The following is a 16,019-nucleotide window of genomic DNA, read 5'->3' as shown; positions in this document are numbered from 1 at the left end:
CCTGCTGGGACTGGGCCATGCTGAGGAGCACCGCTGCTAGCTGCAGCTGGCTGTGGCACATGATTGCTTGTGAGTGGGCAACCCTGTCCAGGGCCATGGCCCCCGCCTGCACAGAATGCCCCAGGCCTTGCAAAATCTGACCCATGTCCGACAACGTCGCTCCCATTGCCTCCACCACGGATGCCACCCATGCGGCTTCAGCCGTGGTGGCACGCATGATCAGCACCACTCCCTGCTCCTGCAGGCGGTTGGGCTTCTCCACCTGCGTCTGCAGGTGCTGGAAACCACTCATCATCCCCTCCTCTGGTCCCTGGGTCTCTGACTGCACCTGAACTATGGGTGGTAATGAATATTCTAGGTTCCTGGAACCCGCCTGGACGGCAGCTGGCTGCTGGGACTGGGCTGCCCTCCGACTGTCCGGCCACTTGGCTGCTCCTACCTCCACGTGCTGTACCGGTACTGCTGTGTGGTGCGCACCAGTAAGAGTCCCAGAAGCCTCTCCTCTAAATTGCCCAACCAAGGTGATAGTCTCTGAGATGGTGGATGGTGTAGGAGACATCAGTGCTGGAAAGTCTATGTCCTCATCGGACCCGGAGTCCTGGGTCCCCTGCGTTGTGGCGTCCTGTATGTGTGTGTCCCCTGCTTCTCTGTTTGTCCCCTGTGTTTCTGTCCTCTGGGCCGTGGTGTTCTCTGTGTTTGTCCCCTGGGTCGTGGTGTGCTGTGTTTCTGTCCCCTGGGCCGTGGTGTTCTCTGTGTTTGTCCCCTGGGTCGCTGTGTGCTGTGTTTCTGTCCCCTGGGCCGTGGTGTTCTCTGTGTTTGTCTCCTGGGTCGTGGTGTGTTGTGTGTCTGTCCCCTGGGCCGTGGTGTTCTCTGTGTTTGTCTCCTGGGTCGTGGTGTGTTGTGTGTCTGTCCCCTGTGTTAGCGTCCCCTGGGTCGTGATGTGTTGTGTGTCTGTCCCCTGTGTTTCTGTTCCCTGGGCCGTTGTGTTCTCTGTGTTTGTCCCCTGGGTCCTGATGTGTTGTGTGTCTGTCCCCTGTGTTAGCGTCCCCTGGGTCGGGATGTGTTGTGTGTCTGTCCCCTGTGTTTCCGTCCCCTGGGTCGCTGTGTGCTGTGTTTCTGTCCCCTGGGCCGTGGTGTTCTCTGTGTTTGTCTCCTGGGTTGTGGTGTGTTGTGTGTCTGTCCCCTGTGTTAGCGTCCCCTGGGTCGTGATGTGTTGTGTGTCTGTCCCCTGTGTTTCTGTCCCCTGGGCCGTTGTGTTCTCTGTGTTTGTCCCCTGGGTCCTGGTGTGTTGTGTGTCTGTCCCCTGTGTTAGCGTCCCCTGTGTCATGATGTGTTGTGTGTCTGTCCCTTGTGTTTCCGTCCCCTGGGTCGCTGTGTGCTGTGTTTCTGTCCCCTGGGCCGTGGTGTTCTCTGTGTTTGTCTACTGGGTCGTGGTGTGTTGTGTGTCTGTCCCCTGTGTTAGCATCCCCTGGGTCGTGGTATCCTGGGTAGTCTCGACCAGAGGGCTGGTGTTCTGGCTGCTCTCGTTGTCAGTGCTTGGGTTCCTGGGGGCACCGGATCTGGCACTAGCTGGGGGTGGGGGGGCCCGAATGGGCCGGGCCCAACGCCGGCTGGTCTTGTAAGACAGCGTGTATGGTTCGACAGGCGGTGCGGCGTGAGGTGGCGAGGGCTGTTGGTGTGTGGGGTGAGGGGTGGAGGGGTAAAGGCTGTTGGTGTGTGGGGTGAGGGGTGGAGGAGTGAGGGAGTGAGGGTTGAGGGAGTGAGGACGCATGTTTCGTCAGGGGCTGCAACTAGGTAGGGGGGTATCATTTGATGACGCGCCTCCGACCTCTGCATTAACAATCTACCTCTCCTCTGGACCGCCAACGATATTGAGCGCCCTCTGCTCATGCACAGTGAGGGGGCTCAAGTCTTCCGGTCCCCCTCCAGTCATCTCCCGCTCCAGGTGGTTATGAGCGGATTTATCCTGGGGGTTCGGGGTGGGGGGGGGGGGGGGGGGGGGGGGGGGGGGGGAGGCAAACACAAACAGCAACAGTGTTAGACAGCCCGGTGCATGCAGCCCATGCATGCGGGGGTTGGGTCTCTGATGGCATTAGTGCACCGGGCACCTGGCCATTGCGGCTGGCATGGGTGGGGGGCAACCATGTGGGTCAAGGTGGGGGTGGGACTGTCTCCCTGGTGGTGGGGGGGGGGGGGACGTGTCACATGTGTGTGAGGGGGTAGGAGGTTGGTGCCAGGGGCACAGTGCTGGGTACTCACCCTGGCTACCCTGAGGAGGTTGTGCAGCTTCTTCCTGCACTGGTCAGCTGTCCGGGCCACCGTTCATATGCCGCTGATGGACTCGGCCACCTCCACCCGCGCACAGTGGACAATGGTACCTGCTGTCCTGCGGCCCAGTCCGGGGTATAACACCATCCTCCTCGCCTCCACGGCGTCTAGGAGGGTCTCTAGCGCCCCGTCCCTAAATCGTGGTGCTGCTCTGCGTGCCGCCATCTTGCCTGCGACAGCTCTGTGTGTGGAGCCGCGTCAAAGACGGAACCAGCCAATCGGCAACCGGTCCATCACACATTGCACAGCTCGCCTGTGCTTGCCCAGTGTGGGCGCAGACTGGCTCCACCTAGGGGCCCGATGACGCCATCGTGAAACTCCACTATTTTAATGACCGTGTCAACATTTAGCCACTTTTTGGGAGAATCCAGCCCCTGATCTATTGTTTTGAAAGCAGTGAGGATCTATCATACCCTTTGCTGTGAACCTGAAATGATGCTGATTCTGCAGGGAAGCTAGACTGTTCTATGTTCTAACCTTGCCTGCGAAGATCATATTAAGCCTGGAAGAAAGGAAGTAGCAAACCGGAAGCCTAAACTTCAGAAAAACATTTGACTGTAAGTTATCCCTGTGAATCAAAGATCCCTATCATTTTATTAATATTTTCTCTCTCCTTCCAAAACCCGTTCCCTTCCATGTGCCTTGTCTGAGTGTGTGTGTGCGTGTGTGGATGTATATAAAATAGGGGTGAGTTAGTAAAGAATTGGGAAATGGGTAATAGATTGTCAACTAGTAGGTAACCAGCTACATTTTCTGTATGTTTAATTAAAGATACTCGATGGAATTCTCTGGCCGTTGGGATTCTCTGGGCGAAATTCTCCGCACCCGCGGAAAGTCGGCAAACGGTCGTAAAAATCGGGACCGTTTTACGACGGTCGCGAAGGCTTCATTTCCCGACCGATTCACTTCCTGGAAATGGGCTAGCAGCGCGGCCGCGTCAATTACGTGCGTGATGACGACGGAACGCGACGACGACACGAACCCGCCCATGTGACGCCGCCCGACGCCGTAAAAAGGCGCGGGCGACCACAGAATCTGTCGGGCAGGATGTCGGAGCCTAGGCGAGCTGCACCTCGCTTTATTGATGCAGACGTCGAGGCGCTGCTCGATGCCGTGGAGCAGAGGAGGGGCATCATCCGCCCGCGGAGAGGGCATCGCCAACCTGCCAGCACGGTACGCCAGGCCTGGCGTGACGTGGCTGCTGCCGTCAGTGCTGTGGGGCAGACCCCTCGCTCAGCAGAGCAGTGCCGAAAGAAGCTACATGACCTCACCAGGTCTGCCAGGGTAAGTGCCATGAGGGTGCCCCCTAGTCACAACCATCCCTCCCCCTTAACTGCCCGGGGGGGGGGGGAGAGGGATTGGGGCAGAGTTATTTGAGGGTGGTTCACAAAGTTGTCACAGACCCAGCGCTCTGGCCCCGAGGAGAGATGCAATCATCTGATGACAACTTGCCCCCCCCCCCCAAACTGTGCCAGTATCAGAACGGACTTCTGAGACCTACCGTTTTGTAATGATCTACCTATGTTTCCTCCCCCAACAGGCCAAGGCCGGTCATAACCACCGTGAGCGGCACAAGACTGGAGGGGGTTCGCCCAACATGCACCCCCTCAGCACCTTTGAACAGAGGGCACTGGACCTTGTTGGGGGGTCTGCCACCCGCGATATCGCGCAATGCGAGGTTGGCGGAACTGCAGCAAGTGAGACAACCCTCCCTGACAAACACCCTCCCCCCCCCCCATCCTCTGTCCCTTCACACACCCTGCCCACTGGGACACCTCCCCATCCTCTGTCCCTTCACACACCCTGCCCACTGGGACCGTCCAGCGGCCTGCCGAGCAAATCGAAATAACCCGTCTCATTCTCTTCCCTAGGACGTGATGCCGAACGACCAGGGCCGTCTGGCTGCAGACGGAGACACGAATCTGCCGCCACCTCACCCGGGGCCTCACAACAGAGGGTGCCCGATCAGCGGGCAGCCCTATCTGCCCCAACCCAATCTGCGGACCAGGACGCACAGAGGGTTCGAGGTCCACCACCACCACCAGAAATGGCCAGGGACAACCCTCCTGTCGCTGAGCGGCCCCACACCCTGGACGAGGACCTAACCATTGAGAGCGTCGGGCTTGCGGCACTGCTTTCTCCCACCACTTCCATCATCCCAGAGATACACACCCCGGCGGGCCTATTTAGTGATGAGTCTCCTGGGGCACAGTCTGGTTGTCACATCACAGATGAGCAGGTACAGCAGGTGGAGGTCGGAGCAACAGAGGGCCCGGACTCGCGGAGGCCAGACCAGGCCCAGGATGCAGCTGGCTCCCAGACGTTTTCGGAGTTCCTGGAGTTTCTCAACCCACCCGCACAGCCGATGCCTCAGGAAACCCAGGGAAACAATGACGGGATGAGGGCTTCCTTCCAGACTCTGCAGACGCTGTTAGAGGAGTCGATCCGCGTCCAAGAGCAGGGAGTGGTGCCGCTCATGGCAGAGACCCAGTCCGACACCGCACGGGTGGCATCCGCGGTGGAGGCAATGGGTCAGGTTATGCAAGACGTTGGGATTAATGTGCACGCGTCATCCTCGGCCCTGGACAGGGTTGCCCTCTCACAGGCAGCAATGTGCCAGAGCCAAACCGACATTGCCGGCGCCCTGCGGGCCATGGCCGAGTCTCAGCAGGTCATTGGCCAGTCGCAGCAGTCAGTCGCCGAGAGCATCAACCGCCTGACACATGTGCTGGATGGCGTCGTGCACAATCAGGTTGAGATCGCACAGTCCCTGGCGGGAATGTCTAACTCCCTGGACTCCGTCTCTGCAAACCTTCGGATCCTGGTGGATACCGTTGCAGGCCTCCAGGACTGGCAGCGCCAGGTGTCGGTGGTGCGACGGGGAACCTCCCCGCTCGCACCTCTGTCCCAAAGTGAGGCCCGGGGGCCACCGGGCTCCCCGAGGGAGGAGGAGGTTTCGGGGCCCGTCCCATTAACTCCATCACGGGACGTCCCGGAATTCTCGGCCTCCCCCCGTCCCATCCCTGGTGCATCGGGTGGGCAGCAGGCAGAGCAGGGTGGCACAATGTCACCCGAGACGCCCGCAGAGCAGCCTGGCCCATCAAGGCCGGGTCGCCCCAGGAAACGCTTGGCCAAGGAGAAACGAGTCGAGGGGGGCGATTCGCAGCAATCCTCCTCCACTCCTGCTGTATCATCTGGGGATTCACTTAGACGTAGTGGTAGGGCCCGTAAGGCAACTAAGATAGACACTGAGTAAGTTGGCACGGGTGAAGGGCACAGTTTAGTTGTAGGGGTAGGGCACCTGTAAATAATTGTTAATATTAAACACACTGTTCCACCTTACTTGTAATACCGTGTGATTGTTCCACAGCCACAGGAATCGTGATGGTGACCGAGTGTCGCTGGGGGTGGCGGGTGGTGAAACCTCGGTGCCGGGTGTGCAGTCCCTGCCCCTACCCCCCTCCCACAGCTAGCCCACGCAGGCACGTGATGGAGTGTCAGTGACGAACTCAGCGGCCACCAAGGTGGATGGTTCAGCTATTGCCATGGGTCAGACTCTCTCTAACGATTCTGAGCTCACAGCTCTTCGCAGAGCGGGCTGTCATCATTCCACATGGCACTGATCACACCCGCTGACACAGCCATCAATGTTGTGCCATTCCGTCTGGACCCAGTGATAAGCGTCATGTCGAAGTGGAGCAGTGTACACTGAGGGGGGGGGGGGGGTTTGGTGGTGGCAGTTGTGTGGTGACCCTCTGCATGACTAGCGATGCAGGTGGTGGTTTGGTGTTCATCGGGGACGTCACATGCGATGCGTGAACCGTGCTGCCACCATGGCGTCGCGTGCCCGCCGTCCTTGCCGGGTCCGTCGTGCCGCCTCCTGGACATCACCAGCACCTGGGTCGTGTCTGCGTGCTGCGCCCGCCACTCCACCAGCGTCCTCCTCCTCCTCCTCCTCCTCCTCCTCCTCCTCCTCCTCCTCCTCTGTGCTGGCACCACTGCCACTAGCTTCTCCCTCCGCCTCCTGCAACAGGTCATCTCCCCTCTGCATCGCGATGTTGTGCAGCGCACAGCAGACCACTACAATGCGAGCGACCCTGTCGGCCTGGTACTGCAGGGCCCCTCCGGAGCGGTCCAGGCACCTGAATCTCATCTTCAGGAGGCCAAGGCAGCGCTCCACCACACCCCTGGTTGCTGCATGGGCCTCGTTGTATCGTGTTTCCGCATTGGTCTGAGGCCTCCGTATCGGCGTCATCAGCCAAGACCTCAGCGGATAACCCCTGTCACCTAGCAACCAGCCCCTCAGCCGGGGGGGACGTCCCTCAAACATCGCAGGGATGAACGACTGCGCTAGTATGTAGGAGTCATGCACACTCCCTGGGAACCTTGCACAGACGTTCAAGAACCTCATGTGGGGGTCGCATACCACCTGGACATTAATGGAGTATGTCCCTCTCCTGTTTGTGAACACGTCCCTGTCCACAGCAGGCGGGCGCATGGGGACGTGAACACAGTCGATTGACCCCTGAACCCTCGGTATCCCGGCCACACTGGCAAATCCACGGGCTCGTGAGTCTTGACTTGCTCGGTCCTCGGGAAAGGTGATGTAGCGATCGGCGATGGCATAGAGGGCGTCGGTCACATCCCGGATGCACCTGTGCACCGATGACTGGGAGATCCCAGAGACGTCCCCGCTCGGAGACTGGAAGGAGCCGGTAGCATAGAAGTTCAGAGCGACCGTCACCTTGATGGCTACCGGGATCGCGTGTCCTCCCCCCGTTCCACGTGGGGCGAGGTGCGACAGGAGTTCGCAGATATGTATCACCGTCTGCCTACTCAGCCGGAGTCTTCTCCTGCAGGTGATGTCCGGCATTGTTAGGAAAGAGACCCGGACACGGTACACCCTCGGCTTTGGTCGTCGCCTCTGACGCCGTGGCTGCACCCTCACTCTCTCCTCTTCCTCTTCCTCCTCCTCCTCCTCCTCCCCCCCCCCCCATGCTGCTCGACGACTGGCAACTCCTCGGCCCTTCCCTCTGCTGCTGCAGCTGGCCCTGCAGCCACTGCGGGTTGTGGGTGTGGATGCTGCTGCATCTCCAAATCCAGTAGAGCTGCCCCAACCACTGCGCAGAACATAGCCGTTCTGTTCCCATGCATCGTGCCGGTGGCCTGGTCGCGCTGCTGACACGCGGTCAGCCTAACCCCTGGTCACTTCCTGCATCCAACGGCCAGTAAACTATGTCCTCCTCACGGGTGCGTCAGTGGCCTGTGGCCGGAAGCCACAGGGGAACCAGCGGCCGTGTCCTCGTCACCTGCACACCATGGCATGGTGGCAGACATTTTGTTACGGGGTTGGACGGCTCACTCTCTACCTAAACCCCCCCCCCCTCCGTCGCCCCCCACTGCCTCCCCCGTCTCCCCCACTGCCCCCTCCGTCTCCCCCACTGCCTCCTCCGTCTCCCCCACTGCCCCCTCCGCCTCCCCCACTGCCCCCTCCGTCTCCCCCACCGCCCCCGTTCTGGACCCCCTCCCGGTCCCAGGGATGCCTTCCCCGTTGTGGCCAGACTCGAGCGGTGCGCTGAGCGGTGCGCTGAGCGGTGCGCAGAGTGGTGCCCTGACCTCCTCCAAGCAGTCGTCAGCCAGGCCGACTGGTTGACGAATTTAAAAAGCAGGTGTGTTTCACGACGTCCAAACAGGGCGCCATGACGTCGGGACTTCGGCCCATCCGGGCCGGTGAATAGCGGGGGGGCTCTCAGTGGCGATTCTGGTCGTGTCAGGGGCGGGAAGGAGGCGTTTGTCGGGAAACGCGACTCCGACAATTTGCGGGGTTCGGAGAATAGCGGGAGGGCGTCGGAACAGCGTCGCCGTAAAAATTTCCGACGCCCGCTATTCTCCGACCCGTCGTGAGTCCGGAGAATCTCGCCCTCTGTTCCTGCAGACAGTGCACCCCCACCTGTGGGTTTCCTGGCAGTGTGGGGTGGAGACAATGGGAAATCCCATTGACAAGTGGCAGGAGTGGAGTAAACAGCACGGCGCCGAGAAACACATGCCTGGGGGATCGGAGAATCCAGCCCTCTGTTCATAATAGAAGGTTACTCGTGTTTTAAAGTTACAAACCTGGGGCGGGATTCACCCCTACCCAGCGGGACGGGCGGTCCCGGCGGGACGGAGTGGCCTGAACCACTCTGGGTTTGGGCCGCCCCCAATCCGCACCTTCAAGGGCTAGACCTGCCCCTGAGTGGTTGGCGCCTCGCCGGGCGGCGGATAAGGGGCTTGGTGCCACGCCAACCAGCGCCGAAGGGCCTCCGGTGGCCGGCCCGAGTCGGCACATGCACGGGAGCGCCAGCGCGTGCTGCCGTCATCCCTGCGCATGGGCAGAGGGATTCGCTTCTGCACCGGGAATGGCGGAGGGCCACGGCCTCCGGTGCGGAAGGATAGAGTGCCCCCATGGCACAGGCCCGCCCGCGGATCGGTGGGCCCCGACCGCGAGCCAGGCCACTGTGGGGGCACCTCCCGGAGCCAGATCCCCCCGCGACCCCCCAAGAACCCCGGTGCTCGCCCGCGCCGCCAGGTCCCGCCGGTAAGGGACCTACTCTAATTTACGCCGGCGGGACTGGTAAAGAACGGGCAGGACTTTGGCCCATCGCGGGCCTGAGAATTCGGACAGCCCTGGGGTCCATTGAGTTGCACCGGACCCTGCCATTCTCCGAGGTGGGCGGCGCGACTCACGGCACGGAATTTGTTTGGGGGGGCGGCGGGTGAATTAGGACAGCAGGGGCCAGATAATCCTGCCCCTGGTCACTGCAGGTTATTGGACTCAAACAAAGACCTTGGGTATATAAATAAATCGTAATTCCACTGGTGTTGCGACTCCAGGTCAAGTGGGGCTGGAATTGAAGTGCACTAACCCAGGGTGCTGTAACAGTCTCCAGGACAGTATTGCACTGGGACGGATCCACCTTGGATTGGATCCAAGCACCAAGCTTCAGAAATGTTAGAGTACAAAGAACTGTTTGGCTGTGATATTACTGGGAAACTGTCAGTCATGTATCACATGTGACTGGACGACTCAGTAATGCCAGCTGTCTGTGCTCCAAGAAGAGTGCCCCTTTGCAATAAACAGAAGGTAGTCGGCTCAGGGCTTTTCACAGTAACTTCATTGAAGCCTATTGTGACAATAAATTATTATTATTATTAAATTGGATAGAATGGCAAAACTGGATGTCATAGATTCCATAGATGAGACGATAAAGTGGGTTTCTGCAATAGTAGCTACGGTAAAGAAAGTTGACACAGTCAGGATCTGCATCAATCCTCGTTTGCCTAAGTAAAGCACGTCTGAGACCCCTACTATTCTACGAAGATGGTTGAACAAGGTCGTAACTGACATTTTCCTTGAAACATAGAAGGCTGAGGGGTGACTTAATTGAGATGTACAAAATTATGAGGGGAAGAGACAGGATCAAAGTGTTTCCCTTGGTGGGGAATTCGAGAACCAGGGGACATAGATTCAACATAAGTAGCAGAATGTGTAGAGGGGACATGATGAAGAACTTTTTTACGCAGAGGGTAGAGACCTGAAACTCCTTTAAAATGTACCTGAATCTGCACCTTAAGTGCTCTTAGCTACAGGGGCTATGCACCGGGTGCGGAAAGATGGGATTAGAAATGGCACCCGGGTATCCTCGGGTTGGGATGGAGAAGATGGGCCGAATGGCCTCCTTCTGTGTTGGAACCTTTCCATGATTCTATGCCCAATACTAAGGGTTCAGCATCCTGGATGCAAAGTGTAGATTTTAGCAAATCCTGTTAGGCAAAGATCCTTCGAGGCTCACTACTTTCATGTCCCCGGTGGTTCCTACGCATGCCCTGTGGTATCTCCACTGGTAGTGTGGTCTTCTGGAAGCATATGGAACAACTCTTTGCAGGACAACCTTGTGAAGTCATCGGTTTTAAAAATAAAATTCAGAGTACCCAATTATTTTTTTCCAATTAAGGGGCAATGTAGCGTGGCCAATCCACCTAATCTGCACATCTTTGCGTTGTGGGGGGGAAATCTACACAGACACGGGGAGAATGTGCAAACTTCACACAGACAGTGACCTGGGGTCAGGATTGAACCCGGGTCCTCAGTGCCGTAGGCAGCAGTGCTAACCACTGCGCCACCCTGCCGCCCATGTGAAATCATCGTTGATGACATACTGGCCTAATGTCGTTCAATGCAAGAAGATGGTGCATGCCTGTGTTTGGACCTCGACAGAATCAGTACCATACAATTGAAGCTCAACCCTCTTAAATGCAGATTCAGGATCAAACAGGTCAAAGGGTCATCTGGACTCAAAGGTTAGCTCTTTTCTCTCCCTACAGATGCTGCCAGACCTGCTGAGATTTTCCACCATTTTCTTTTTGGTTTCCCCATGCTGATGGCAAGAAGCCAGACCTGGATAAGACAATGTCTATGTGGAAAATGTTCAGTCCTGAGGATAAACATGCCCCGCAGAGTTTCATCGGCATGCTGAATTATCTAACAAAGTTAATTCCCTGTTATAGTGAGGTAACTTTGCCTATTCACCACCGTAGAATGGTGTTCAGGAGCACCACAATGCTGCATTGAATAAACTCCATAGAATCCCTACAGTGCAGAAGGAAGTCATTCGGAACATCAGGTCTGCACCGACCCTCCGAAAGAGCACTTTAGCTAGACCCACTCTCCACCTTATCTCCATAACCCCGCGGATTGATCATGGGCAATCCATCTAAAGTGCACATTTTTGGATTGTGGGAGGAAACCGCAGCACCCAGGAGGAAGTCCACACAGGCATAGGAAGAATGTGCAAGCTCCACCCAGACAGTTACAGGCTCCTCAAGGAACAGCTGACAGCCCCTCCAGTGTGTGACAATACTTTGATGCCCGAGCACCTGTGCTCTTGTCAGTATATGCCTCTCAGCACAGACTCGTAGCAGTGTGCATTCAGAATGATGGACAAATGGCTTTTGCATCAAAGGCTCTCACTGACATGGAAACTTGCAATGCCCAGATTGAAAAATAACTCTTTGCCCTCGTCTTTGCATGTCGGAAATTGCATGATTTTATTCATTTTTTTTTAAAAATAATTTTTATTGAAATTTTTCGATACAAACATTTACCCCTACTACATTTTAAATTATAACACAACAAATCCCCCCTGGAAAATCCTCCCCACGCCCTCCCCCGCGCGCACCCCCCCACCCTCCCTCCCTCCCCCCCCCCCCCCCCCCCCCCCCCCCCCCCCCCCCCCCCCCCCCCCGCTATCAGTCTAGCAACCAAACCGTTTTTCCCTTTCTGCCGATGGCCTCGGGCAGTCATTGCCCGCGACCCCCCGCTGACGTGCTCCCTACGTTGCTATCCCCCCCCCCCCCTCCCTCCCCCCCCCCCCCCCCTTTCTCCCCGGGTTGCTGCTGTTTCGGCCTCCAGTTCCTATCTCTGATCCAGAAAGTCAAGGAAGGGCTGCCACCGCCGGAAGAACCCCTGTACCGACCCTCTCAGGGCGAATTTGATTCTTTCCAATTGGATGAAGCTTGCCATGTCGTTTAACCAGGTGTTAACACTTGGTGGCCTTGTGTCCCTCCACTGAATCAAGATCCTTCTCCGAGCTACCAAGGACGCAAAGGCCAATATTCCGGCCTCCCTTGCCTCCTGTACTCCTAGCTCCACCCCAACCCCAAAAATCGCTAGCCCCCACCCTGGTTTGACCCTGGTTCCCACCACTCTCGATACCGTCCCCGCCACCCCCTCCCAGAACTCTTCCAGTGCCGGACACATCCAGAACATATGTACATGGTTTGCAGGGCTTCCCGAACACCTAACACACCTGTCCTCACCCCCGAAGAACCGACTCATCCTAGTCCCCGTCATATGGGCTCTGTGCAGCACCTTAAATTGGATGAGGCCCAACCTTGCGCACGACGACGACGAATTGACCCTCTCTAGGGCATCCGCCCATGTCCCATCTTCTATCTGCTCTCCCAGCTCCGCTTCCCACTTGTCTTTCAGCTCCTCTATCGGTACATCCTCCACCTCCTGCATTATTTTGTAGATGTCCGAGACCTTCCCTTCTCCGACCCAGACCCCTGACAGCACCCTATCACTCGCCCCTCTATCGGGAAGCAAGGGAAATCCTTCCACCTGTCGTCTGGCAAATGCCTTCACCTGCAGGTATCTAAACGTGTTCCCCGGGGGGAGCTCAAATTTCTCCTCCAGCTCTCCCAGGCTCGCAAACCTCCCCTCTATGAACATGTCCCTCAGTTGCCTGATGCCCGCCCTGTGCCAGCTCTGGAATCCCCCGCCAGTGTTCCCCGGGACAAATCTGTGGTTCCCTCTCAGTGGCGCCGCCATCAGACCCCCCACTTCCCCCCTGTGCCGCCTCCACTGCCCCCAGATTTTAAGGGTGGCCGCCACTACCGGACTCGTGGTATACCTTGTGGGGGGGAGCGGCCATGGTGCCGTTACTAGCGCCCCCAGGCTTGTATTGCCGCAGGACGCCCTCTCCATACGTTTCCAAGCTGCCCCCTCCCCCTCCATCACCCACTTGCGCACCATCGATGCGTTCGCCGCCCAGTAGTATCCGGAAAGATTGGGTAGCGCTAATCCTCCACTGTCCCTACTCCGTTCGAAGAAAATCCTTCTCACTCTAGGGGTGCCATGTGCCCACACATAGCCCATAATGCTGCTAGTTACCTTCTTGAAGAAGGCCCTGGGGAGAAAGATGGGCAAGCACTGGAACAGAAACAAGAACCTCGGGAGGACCGTCATTTTGACTGACTGCACCCTCCCTGCTAGCGACAGCGGTACCATGTCCCACCTCTTGAACTCCTCCTCCATCTGCTCCACCAGCCTTGAAAAGTTCAGCTTGTGGAGGGTCCCCCAGTTCCTTGCCACCTGCACCCCCAAGTACCTGAAGCTCTTTACTGCTCTCTTAAAGGGGAGCCGCCCAATTCCCTCCCCCTGATCTCCCGGGTGTATCACAAAGACCTCACTTTTACCCACATTTAATTTATATCCCGAAAAGTCCCCAAACTCCGCTAGTATTTCCATTACCTCCGGCATTCCCCCTTCCGGGTCCGCCACATATAACAACAAATCATCCGCATAGAGTGATACCCGATGTTCCTCCCCTCCCCTTGTCAGTCCTCTCCACCCCCCTGAACCCCTCAGTGCCATCGCCAACGGTTCGATCGCTAATGCAAATAGTAAGGGGGATAGGGGGCATCCCTGCCTGGTACCTCGATGGAGCCCAAAATACTCCGACCTCCTCCCGTTTGTAACCACACTCGCCATCGGGGCCGAATACAGCAGCTTCACCCACTTGATAAATCCCTCCCCAAACCCAAACCGTTCCAGCGTCTCCCACAGGTATTCCCACTCCACCCTATCGAATGCCTTCTCCGCATCCAGTGCTACCACTATCTCAGCCTCCCCCTCCACTGCTGGCATCATAATCACATTCAACAGTCTCCGGACATTTGTGTTAAGTTGTCGTCCCTTTACGAACCCCGTCTGGTCCTCATGGATTACCCCTGGCACACAATCCTCTATTCTGGTTGCCAGGACCTTTGCCAACAGTTTGGCATCTACATTCAAGAGGGAGATAGGCCTGTAGGACCCGCACTGTACAGGGTCTTTGTCCCGCTTCAGGATCAAGGAGATCAGGGCCTGTGACATTGTCGGGGGCAGAGCCCCCCCCTCTCGCGCCTCATTGAAGGCTCGCACCAGCACTGGACCCACCAAGTCCACATACTTCTTATAAAATTCCACCGGGAACCCATCCGGCCCCGGCGCCTTCCCCGCCTGCATCTGGCCTGTCCCTTTAACTAGTTCCTGCAGCTCTATCGGCGCCCCCAGCCCCTCCACCCGTTCCTCCTGGACCTTTGGGAACCTCAATCTATCGAGGAAGTTCTCCATTCCCCCCCTCCTCCTGGGCGGCTCAGACCGGTACAATTCCCTGTAGAAATCCCTGAAGACCCCGTTCACCTCTTGCCCCTTCTGCACTACGTTCCCTCCCTTCTCTCTCACTCCCCCAATCTCTCTGGCTGCATCTCGCTTGCGCAGCTGGTGTGCTAGCATCCTGCTCGCCTTTTCCCCGTACTCATAGACCGCGCCCTGTGCCCTTCTCCATTGCGTCTCCGCCTTCCTAGTGGTCAGTAGGTCAAACTGGGCCTGTAAACTGCGCCGCTCCCTCAACAGCCCCTCCTCTGGTGTCTCCGCATATCTCCTGTCCACTTCTATAAGTTCCCCCACCAGTCTCTCCCTCTCCTGCCTCTCCTTCCTTTCTCTGTGTGCCCTTATGGAGATCAGCTCTCCTCTGATCACTGCTTTCAGGGCCTCCCAGACTACCCCCACCTTCACCTCGCCCGTGTCGTTCGTGCCCAGATATCTCTCAATGCCCTTCCGGACCCTTCCGCACACCTCATCGTCCGCCAGCAGCCCCACATCCAGGCGCCACAACGGGCGCTGGTCCCGTGCTTCCCCCAGTTCTACCTCTACCCAGTGTGGTGCATGGTCCGAAATCACAATGGCCGAGTACTCCGTGTCCTGCACTCTCGAAATCAGCCCCCTGCTCAGTACAAAAAAGTCTATTCTGGAGTACACCCTGTGGACGTGGGAGAAAAAAGAATACTCCCTCGCCCTTGGCCTGCCAAATCTCCAAGGGTCTACCCCCCCCCATCTGCTCCATGAACCCCCTTAGCACCTCTGCCGCTGCCGGCCTCCTATTCGTCCTGGAACTCGATCTGTCCAGCCCAGGGTCGAGCACTGTATTGAAGTCCCCCCCCATGATCAGGCCTCCTGCCTCCAGACCCGGAATGAGGCCCAACAGGCGCCTCATAAAACCCGCGTCATCCCAATTCGGGGCATATACATTTACCAGCACCACATTCTCTCCCTGCAGCCTACCCTTCACCATCACGTACCTACCCTCCTTATCTGCTACCACCTGCGCCGCCACGAACGACACCCTCTTTCCCACCAAAATCGCCACCCCCCGGTTCTTTGCATCCAAGCCTGAGTGGAACACCTGTCCCACCCACCCCCTTCTCAGGCGTACCTGGTCTACTACTCTCAAGTGAGTCTCCTGCAACATTGCCACATCCGCCTGCAGTCCCTTTAGGTGTGAAAAAACCCTTGATCTCTTGACCGGCCCATTCAGCCCCCTCACGTTCCAAGTAATCAACCGGGTCGCGGAGCGACCCGTCCCTTTCCCCTGTCTATTAGCCATGTTCTGTCCCCTGTTCGCCCCGGGTCGACCCTCCCCTTCTGACCCGTTCCCCATGGCGATGGCCCCCCCCCCCCCCTCTCCTCCCGTTCCTCCCTTCCCGTCCTCGGCCTTTCCAGCAGCAACCCGGTATCCCCCCCTAACCCCCCTTCCCCCCCCCCCCCCCCTGGCTAGGACCCCTCCTAGCCGCGGTGTATCCACCATCGTACTCCCGAGAGTCAGCTGGTTTTCGCTGACCCGGCTGCCCCTGCCACACTCCGACTCCTCCCGATGTGGGGGGGGGGAGGGGCCTCCCCCCCCCCCTTGCCATCCCTCTCTGACCCCGCTTCAGCGCGGGAAAAGCCGCCATTGCTGGCCACACCCCACTCTTCTCTCCTCCCCCTTCCTCCGTCCCGCACGCAGGAAACAGGGGAAAGCCCGCGCTTTCGCCCGGCCACACCCTAC

This window comes from Scyliorhinus canicula, chromosome 13, assembly GCF_902713615.1.
Source record: "Scyliorhinus canicula chromosome 13, sScyCan1.1, whole genome shotgun sequence".
Lineage (NCBI taxonomy): Eukaryota > Metazoa > Chordata > Chondrichthyes > Carcharhiniformes > Scyliorhinidae > Scyliorhinus > Scyliorhinus canicula.
Note: the sequence above shows the minus strand (reverse complement) of the source record.